The sequence below is a fragment of the Bufo bufo genome, chromosome 4 (assembly GCF_905171765.1).
Source record: "Bufo bufo chromosome 4, aBufBuf1.1, whole genome shotgun sequence".
Classification (NCBI taxonomy): Eukaryota; Metazoa; Chordata; class Amphibia; order Anura; family Bufonidae; genus Bufo; species Bufo bufo.
In genome coordinates this window covers 172,452,353-172,462,816 of record NC_053392.1, presented here as the reverse complement: position 1 = coordinate 172,462,816, position 10,464 = coordinate 172,452,353, and the positions used below count along the sequence as shown (strand labels likewise).

At 45.2% G+C, this 10,464-nt stretch overlaps 1 pseudogene; it reads right to left on the bottom strand.

The window, feature by feature from the left end:
• Positions 1–1,475: 1,475 nt before the first annotated feature.
• Positions 1,476–3,740, bottom strand: LOC120999081 (annotated as a pseudogene).
• Positions 3,741–10,464: the final 6,724 nt, after the last annotated feature.

The window sequence follows — 10,464 nt, the reverse complement described above, 5'->3', positions numbered from 1 at the left end:
TCACAGTATGGTCTTGTTCACATTGCACCAGTATCCTTGCTGGGCAGTTGTGTGGAAGCTTTGCTGTGAGCTGGATTCCATCACCCTCAGACCCTGTTCACACCATAGTCAGAGTAGTGGTAGGAACCCTTTGCCATGCTGAGTGACCGTGACGTGGTGCATGAAGGGCTCCGATATTTTCCTGACCGGAACATATTGGCGAAAGTCTCAGCTTTTTAATACCTGCATTTATGACTTCCCAGTATAGTCAGTAGCTTATTTGTTTGGTGCATTTTCTCTTGGTGTCTCATATGATGCTTTGCTACATTCCCTGTAGCTTGTCCTTGTGGTGCATGTGGACCGCGCCGACGTCCTCCATTGTATGCATATTTTGCTGGGGATAGTCGATAATTGCGGTCCACATGCGGCTGGGCTGCTCCCCCAATCTAGACACGCCACCGTGTCAGGGGCTGAGCAGCTCCTCCAAAATTGCCACTATTTTTTTGGTGTTTCCATTAATGAGAAATAGAACAGGTGTTCCTAATAATTATTTAGGTGAGTGTATATACGCATTTCACTGTTGCAGTTATTTGTAGTGAAAGCGTTTAGTGTCCTATTTCAGTATAGAAAGAAAAATATATACGCACTTCACTGTCGCAGTTATTTGTGGTCAAAGCTTTTAGTGGCCTATTTCAGTACAAAAAGAAAAAAATATATACGCATTTCACTGTTGCAGTTATTTGTGGAGAAAGTGTTTAGTGGCCTATTTTAGTACAGAAAGAAAAATATATCCGGATTTCACTGTTGCAGTTATTTGTGGTGAAAGCGTTTAGTGGCCTATTTCAGTACAAAAAGAAAAATATATTTGTCGCTTTTAGGGGTGTTTTAATTTGATTTTAATTTATTTAGTTCAGCTAAAAGTATGTCAGACAGAGAAGTGCCAGGCCATGCACAGAGGAGTGGCAGAGGCGTAAATGTTTCTGGCACAGGCAGAGGTCGCAGCAGAGTAAGGGGGCGTGGCAGCAGGAGGCGCAGCGAGAGGCCTGAGCTCCCGGTGTCATCTAGCGGTCGTGTCTTGACCAGCAATCCAGCGGTTCTTATTGGTTAACTCTGTTATCCACTTCATCCCAAGTCACATCAGACACCTTCAGCCAACAGTCAGTGGCTTCATCAGACACAACCCTTAGTTGGCATGGCCCGGGAGCAGGCCCTGTGCCATCACCTGTCCTCAATCTGCCTCTGTCCTTTCCTCCACTAGGCGGGCAAGTAGTGATGAGGAGAGTGGCATGGCAGCTGGTGTCGAGTGCAGTCAGGCTCCTGATCCAGAGATGGTTGAGGAGGACATCAGTGACGTGCAGACAGTACTCGATGATGATGATGTAGATGATCGCACTTGAGAGCTGGGTGACAAAGGAGCTATATTCAGGTAATGATGTAATATTATAAAATTCGTTGTCTCCATGATAAATCTGCAGTGTGGGGGCCCTGTGTGGCTTCTACACACTTTTAAAATAATCCTTCAGCGGGGCGAATAGATGCCGAATGACCGGGACGCTATATGACCTTCCCAGGAGCTTCTGTCGGGAGCAGTGGTTCATTTCTGAGATGTCCGTATAGTGCGGGGGGAATCCGAAGACCCTCTCCATCTCCGTGCACCACAGGATGTCCTCCTTCCCATCCATGATGATTGGAACTTGTGATGTTTTCACTGACGAAGAGACCAGGGGCTGGTAGATATGGTTTGAATCTTGATGAACTTCTCTACTTTTCCGTGCTCCAAGCAATCTTGAAGCTTTGTCGTCTCATTGTCTGTAGCTACTAGAGACCTGTTCATGCCAGGCAGGTTTTCCCAGAAGTATCTGGCTCAATGAGCAGCCGATAACGCACTTGCATCAATCTTGATAGGATTCATCTCCAGGTGGAGAGAAATAGTTTTTTTGGAATGCTTTCTCCATTGCAACCACGTTCTCGAATAACCAGAAGACTGGCCGATTCTCTCCTGTCTTAGGCAACACTTTATTTAATAATCGTGGAAAGTGAAAAAACAGTTGTCCATTGCCCCCATAAAGGCCTTTCCGGTGCAGGTTAACCACAGATAATTCTTTACAAGGACTGCCGTCTATTATCAGATCGAATTGTCCCCATTCTTCAATCTGTTGCCTGGTTATGTTCTGTATGTCGCCCACATATACAATCTGCACTGGATGGGTTACCCGTCCTATCGTGATGGCGTCCTCAGATACCTCTGATGCCATATATTTTTCAATGTTGATTCTAAGCTTTTTCCATGATGACTGGGAACTCTTGATGTTTTTTCTGACGAAGAGACCAGTGGCTGGTAGTTATGGTTTGAATCTTGATAAACTTTGTGACTCTTCTGGGCTCTAAGCAATCTTGAAACTTTGTCTTCTCATTGTCTGTAGCTACTAGAGGCCTATTCATGCCAGGCAGGTTCCCCCAGAAGTATCTGGCTCAATTAGTAGCAGCTGGTGATGGTGAGTTCACTAAAAGAGTTGAAGAGGGGCCTGGATGTATTTCTGGCATCTAATAATATTACAGGCTATAGCTACTAGAGATGGGACATTGATCCAGGGATTGCCTAATTTTTTCCTTTAAAGTGGGGAAAATTGGCTTCTACCTCACAGGGTTTTTTTTTTTTACCTTCCTCTGGATCAACTTGCAGGATAACAGGCTGAACTGGATGGACAGATGTCTTTTTTCAGCCTTATAAATTATGTTACTATGTAAATGTATACAGGAGTCTCTTGCATACTGATAGGACAGTCAACAATTGATGTCTCTGTCTTTATATCAAAGCACTAAAATGCAAAAATCTTTTTCATCTATTTTTATGACATTAATGCTAAAAAATGATCAAATCATAAGAACATAAGAAAAACTATTTACTAACATGTACATATTTATATTGATCCAAAGTAATTGAAGGCATATAGCCTTTGCTTTTTGATGTACTCTATTTGGAATGATTCAGTCCCTGCTGCAACCTTCAGTTAAAAAGTGCATAGATGTCCCAGATGACAGTATTGATTCCATTTCTAGGAAGTGCAGTTTACATCAGTCTCCTCAGATACTATATATATATATATATATAAGAGGTATTCATAAAAAAAAATACAAATAATAAAAATCAGCTGTCATACTTAAAAGATCAAATGTTTCACATTTTCAAACTTTGAGGTCCAGATCTCATGCAGTATACTGTATTGTCTAATATTTGATATCTTAGTAAATATTTATGGAGCCGAGTATGGAGAAAAAATAATAATCTGGGCAAAGTAAAACATTGTAAGGGTGGGCAGAAAGGAAAGTAATAAAAGACCAATATTTACCTTATGACTCATGTACATGACTGTGATCGGCCCAGGAAACATGGTCCATGTGTCTGCCGGATCTCCCGGCTGACTGCGGCTCTCCTGAACTGTGAGATTAGTACAAGAGATCTGTGATCAAATGTGAACTGACTATTAGTGATGAGTGAAGTTATCAAAAATTAGATTTGGCTGCTTCGCCGAATTTCACAAATAAATTTGATTCGTTACAAATTACTTTGTCACAAATCACATTCCATTGTATGTAGCGAGTGCAATGACATGGAACGGCGATCACACTGCCCCATCATTTAACCCCTCAGATGCCTCGTTCATCACTGATTGTGGCATCTGACATTAAAATGTAGGTCTTGAAGTGGTTAATCAGGGATAAAAAAAAGAAAAACATACTCACCTTATCCATTTGCTCATGGATAGGCTGTCACAGCCATCTTGATTGAAGAAGAAAGTGCACAAAATCACACTGGCCGGGCGCAGTGACATCATCACTGATCAAGATGGCTGCGATGGCCTCTCCACGAGCGAATGGATAAGGTGAAAATATATGTTGTTTTTTTTACCCTCATTAACCACTTTAGGACCACAGGTTTATACCCCCCTAGTGACCAGGCCCTTTCACAACTTTATTGCTCGGTCATGCAACTTGGCACCCAAATGAATTTTACCTCCTTTTCTTCTCACAAATACAGCTTTCTTTTGGTGGTATTTGATTGCTGCTGAGATTTTTTGTTTTTCTGATATTAATCAAAATAGACCGCAATTTTCTCAAAAAAAGTGTATTTTTAACTTTCTCTGGTTAAATTGTTCAAATATAATTACATTTCTATACAAGTTTGTGTCAGAATTTGTTGTGCTACATGTCTTTGATAAAAAAAATCCAATAAGTGTATATTTATTGTTTTGCGCAAAAGTTATAGCGTTTACAAACTATGGTACAAAAATGTGAATTTCCGCATTTTGAATCAGCTCTGACTTTCTGAGAACCTGACATGTTTCTTGAGGTGCTAGAATGGCAGGATAGTATAAATACCCCCCAAATGACCCCATTTTAGAAAGAAGACACCCCAAATTATTCGCGGAGGGGCATGGTGAGTTCATGTATGATTTAATTTTTTTTCACAAGTTATCGGAAAATGACACTTTCTGAGAAAAAAAAAAAGAAAATAAAGTTTCCATTTCTGTAACTTCTGGCAAAAAATAAATAAAAATCTCCCACGGACTCACTATGCCCCTCAGTGAATACCTTGGGGTGTCTACTTTCCGAAATGGGGTCATTTGTGGGGTGTCTTTACTGTTCTGGCATTTTGGGCGGGGCTAAATTGTGAGCAACCCTGTAAAGCCTAAAGGTACTCATTGGACTTTCGGCCCCTTTACGCACCTAGGCTGCAAAAAAGTGTCACACATGTGGTATCGCCGTACTACCTTGGGAAAGAAGACACCCCAAGGTATTCCGTGAGGGGCATGGCGAGTTCATAGAAGTTTTTTTTTTTGGCACAAGTTAGCGGAAAATGAGAATTTTTTTTTTTTTTTACAAAGTCTCATATTCCACTAACTTGTGACAAAAAATAAAATTTTAAATGAACTCGCCATGCCCCTTAAGAAATACCTCGGCGTGTCCACTTTCCAAAATGGGGTCACTTGTGGGGTATTTATACTGCCCTGGCATTTTAGGGGCCCTAAAGCGTGAGAAGTAGTTTGGAATCCAAATGCGTAAAAAATGCCCTGTGAAATCTTAAAGGTACTCATTGGAATTTGGGCCCCTTTGCGCACCTAGGCTGCAAAAAAGTGTCACACATGTGGTATCGCCGTACTCAGAAGAAGTAGGGCAATGTGTTTTGGGGTGTATTTTTACATATACCCATACTGTGTGTGAGAAATACAAAGTTGTCAATTTACAGAGATATTTCTCTCACCCAGCATGGGTATATGTAAAAATACACCCCAAAACACATTGCCCTACTTCTTCTGAGTACGGCGATACCACATGTGTGACACTTTTTTGCAGCCTAGGTGCGCAAAGGGGTCCAAATTCTAATGAGTACCTTTTAGGAGGGCATTTTTAGACATTTGGATTCCAGACTTCTTCTCACACTTTAGGGCCTCTAAAATGCCAGGGCAGTATAAATACCCCACATGTGACCCCATTTTGGAAAGAAGACACCCCAAGGTATTCCGTGAGGGGCATGGCGAGTTCATAGAAGTTTTTTTTTTTTTGGCACAAGTTAGCAGAAATTGTTTTTTGTTTTTTTTTCTCACAAAGTCTCCCTTTCCGCTAACTTGGGACAAAAAGTTCAATCTTTCATGGACTCAATATGCCCCTCAGCGAATACCTTGGGGTGTCTTCTTTCCAAAATGGGGTCATTTGTGGGGTGTTTGTACTGCCCTGGCATTTGAGGGTCTCCACAATCATTACATGTATGGCCAGCATTAGGAGTTTCTGCTATTCTCCTTATATTGAGCATACGGGTAATGAAAAAAAAAATTTCCGTTCAGCCTCTGGGCTGATAGAAAAAATGAAACGGCACAGATTTCTTCATTCGCATCGATCAATGTGGATGAAAAAATCTCTGCCAAAAATGTGCAAAAAAAAAAAATAGGGGAAAGGTGTCTGCCAGGACATAGGAGCTCCGCCCAACATCCAAACCCACTCAGCTCGCAAACCTGATTTCTCCATTCACATCAATCGATGTGGATGAATAAATCATTGCCAGAATTTTTTTTATACAAAGTGTTTGCCAAAGCATATGAACACCGCCCCTCAGCTCATAAGCCTCGGCAAACGTATCTTTTTTACTGCAGAGGAGAAATCTCGTCTTGCAGCGCCGTATACACCGACTTTTGTGTAATCTGACAGCAGCGCAATGCTTCTGTCAGAATGCACATCAGTGCTGCAGCTGGTTGATCGCTTGGTCCACCTAGAAGGTAAAAAAAAGAAAAAAAAAAAAAAACAGGCAGCAACGCAATAAATTTATTAACATTAACCTTATATAACATTTGAAACAAAACATTAACTTTTATAAACTTTATTGAACATTTGAAACAGAACATTAACTTTTTTGCTTACCTGTGATTTTTATTTATTTTTACCTTTAGAGGATAAACCTCTCCTTCCCCATGGGACAATGTGCAAAGCGCAAATCGCCCAGAGATGTGGCGAAGTACATTATGCACTTTGTCCCAGGTGAAAGGAGAGGTTTGTGGCAGCTCTGTGTGAAAGGGCCCTAAGACCCCTGTGTGCCTGTCCTGTGTCACGCAATCCCTACACTAATAGTGTACCTGTGTGTGGTACTTGCGGAAACACTCCCCTGGCTGGTCAGGACAAAAAAAGGTGGTGTCACGCCTTATTCCAGCCCTGCTACAGACGCAACATCTTTTTCTTGGGGAATGCTGAGTTGGGGTACCAGGATAGACACTCGGGAAGTGTCTGGCATGTAGTCGGCTCCAGGGCCGCTGATAGGCCAGTACAGCTGGCCCAGTTGTACCGGGCCCGGCTGGCAGGGGGGCCCGGGCTGCCGACTCCCGAGCCATTTTAATTTTTTTGCTGTCAGTGGGCTGGCTCCAGTAACAGCAGGCAGTGTGGGGGCGGCGCTCACTCACTGATGTCACACGCCTGCTCCTCCCACTAGGCGGCGCAGGCACGTGACGTCAGTGAGTGAGCGCTGCCGCCCGCACTTGTTACTGGAGGCTGGAGGGTGGAGGGAGGAGGCAGGAGCTGAATGTAAGGTAGTATTTTAGTAAAGAGATGAGCGCTGTGCCTGTGCTAAAATTAAAGTTACTGTCTGCAGCCTGCACGGCTGCACCGATTTATTAATGTATACTACTGTGAGTGGCGGGGGGGGATCTATATGGATGACGTCATGACGGCACTGTTATAGGGAGGGCGGGGGATCCGTGGATGGCACTGTTATGGGGGGGGGGGTCTGTCATGTGGATGACACTTATGGGGGGGGCCGGGGGGTCTGTGGATGACACTTATGGGGGGGATCTGTGGATGGCACCATTATGGAGGGGGATCTGTGGATGACACTGTTATGGGGGGGATCTGTGGATGACACTGTTATGGGGGATCTGTGGATGACTGTTATGGGGGGGATCTGTGGATGGCACTGTTATGGAGGGTATCTGTGAATGGCACTGTTATGGAGGGGTATCTGTGGATGACACATAGCATAAGATGCTATATACGGTATGTGTCATCCACAGATCCCCCTCTATAACAGTGCCATCCACAGATCCCCCCATAACAGTGCCATCCACAGATCCCCCCATAACAGTGCCATCCACAGATCCCCTCCATAACAGTGCCATCCACAGATCCTCTCCATAACAGTGCCATCCACAGATCCCCTCCATAACAGTGCCATCCACAGATCCCCTCCATAACAGTGCCATCCACAGATCCCCTCCATAACAGTGCCATCCACAGATCCCCTCCATAACAGTGCCATCCACAGATCCCCTCCATAACAGTGCCATCCACAGATCCCCTCCATAAAAGTGCCATTCACAGATCCCCTCCATAACAGTGCCATTCACAGATCCCCTCCATAACAGCGCCATTCACAGACGACCCCCCAGCGCCATAAATATCACTTGTAGACAAATCTGCATGTTGTTTCAAGGCGGCGTCTGGGGAGGGGCCAAGGGCGGGGCCAGGGGTGTGGCTGAAGGAGGGATCAGGGGGTGGAGCTGAAGGGGGCCCCGTCATGTATGCTGTACGGGGCCCCATGATTTCTATCAGCGGCCCTGGTCGGCTCACTACATCAGGGACTTGGGGCACGGACCCTCCTGGATACAGGAGTTTCGAAATGATCTCTTCCTGGAATTTTAGGAAGAATCCTGTTCTCCCAGCCTTACTGTAGAGAACAAAACTATTATAGACAGCCAATTAAATTAAATAAACAGACACCTTCTTATACCAGCGTCTGGTGCGGCGGGACACTAAATAGGGAGCCAACATCTGGTCATTGAAGTCCACCCCTCCCATGTGAATGTTATAGTCGTGGACAGAGAGGGGTTTCTCAATGACTCCAGTTGCCCTTTCAATTTGTACTGTCGTGTCTGCGTGAATGGTGGACAGAAGGTAAACGTCCCTCTTGTCCCTCCACTTCACCGCGAGCAGTTCTTGGTCACACAAGGCAGCCCTCTCCCCCCGTGCAAGTCTGGTATTAATGAGCCGTTGGGGGAAGCCCCGGCGACTAGGTCGCGCGGTGCCACAGCATTGAATTCCGACTAGATGTAAGTGCCGAAAGAGGGCCACACTTGTGTAAAAATTGTACACATATAAGTGGTAACCCTTGTGGAGTAAGGGTGACACCAAGTCCCAGACAATCTTGCCACTGCTCCCCAGGTTTTCAGGGCATCCGACCTGCTCCAGTTTTGAGTCTTTTCCCTCATAGACCCTAAAACCATATGTATAGCCTGTGGCCCTTTCACAGAGCTTATACAGTTTGACCCCATACCGGGCGCGCTTGCTGGGGATCTACTTTTTGATGCCAAAGCGCCCGGTAAAATGTAATAGGGACTCGTCTATGCAGATGTTCTGATTGGGGGTATACGCATCTGCAAATCTGGATGACAAATGGTCTATGAGGGGCTGAATTTTGTGGAGCTAGTCATAAGCAGGGTGGCCTCTTGGATGACAGGTTTTATTGTCAGCGAAATGCATAAAGCGCATGATGACCTCAAAACGTGCCCTGGACATTGCAGCAGAGAACATGGGCATGTAATGTATTGGGTCTTTAGACCAATAGGACCGCAATAATTTTTTTTTAGTTAGACCCATGCTGAGGATAAGGCCAAAAAAAAATTTGATTCGGAAACTGTGACTGGTTTCCACCGGTAAGGCTGGGCATAGAAGCTTTCCGGATTGCCGGTTATATAGTCTGTGGCGTAGCGGTTGGTTTCTGCCACAACTAAGTCATAGAGATCCGCGGTGAAGAACAGCTCAAAAAAACTCAAGGGCCGATCCTAAATGAGCTGTCTCCATGCGAACTCCAGAAAGGGCGGTGAAAGGGTGCAATACGGGTGCGGCGGAAGCAGGGGATTGCCAATTAGGGTTTGCCAGCACCTCTGGGATACTAAGGGCTCTACAGGCCTGTGAACGTGGTGGCTGAGACGGGGGAGTTAATGCACATGCCACCGTACCAGCTTGAACTGCCCTTCTGGTGCTCGCCACTTCACCAGGGAATACGGCAGTGCTGGTAGAATGTCCAGGATGTGCTGCGCTGCTGGTGTATGCCGCACCATAAAAAAGATCAGCGCTAGCACCACTCTGCTGCAAATGAGGCTCATCATGCGGGGTAGGCAGAACACTGACATGGGATCGGGTACGCCTGACCGTAGCAGGGACCTCAACCTCGTCATCTTCACTAGCGGTTAGAGTGCCACTGCTGTCTACAGGTTCATATTCTGAACCACTGGATGCAGCGGGTGAGGCGTCCCCATCGCTTTCATCCATCAGGGCCAGAATCCTGTAGGCCTCTTCAGTGGAATACCCCTTTTTTGCCATTTTGGACTAACTAAATTTAGGGGGTATTCCGCTGAGACTACCCAGGAAAAAGAGCAAACCTGCCTAGTAAAAAGGAGTGCTTGCGAAGTAAAGCTGTGATCGCCAATAAAGATCCAAAAAGCTCAAAAGTGATCTTTATAGCGGCGCAGCGATTTTACGGTGTTTTTGCAGTGATCAGAAAAAATAAATTCTGTCACTGCGGTGGGGCAGACTGAACGCAAGTGTGCGCACAAGATCAGGCCTGATCAGGCAAACACTTCGTTTTTTGAAGAGCCTAAGGTGACCCTAATGTACTTATATAGATCTGATTGCGATCAGTCTTGATCATTTACAGATACTATATAGTACTAGTGCTGATTAGCGACAGTGATCACGCTAATCAGCGACTAATCAGTGACTGCGGTGGGCTGGGCGCTAACTACCTAACAAGTAGCTAACTACCTGGCGGTGATGAGGGACCCTTACAGGGGGGTGATCAATGACAGGGGGGGTGACAGGGGGGTGATCAGGGAGTGTATATGGGGTGATCAGGGGTTAATAACGGGTTAATAAGTGACAGGAGTGGGTGTAGTGTATGTGTGGTGATTGGTGCTACTTACAGAGCTGCCTGTGTCCTCTGGTGGT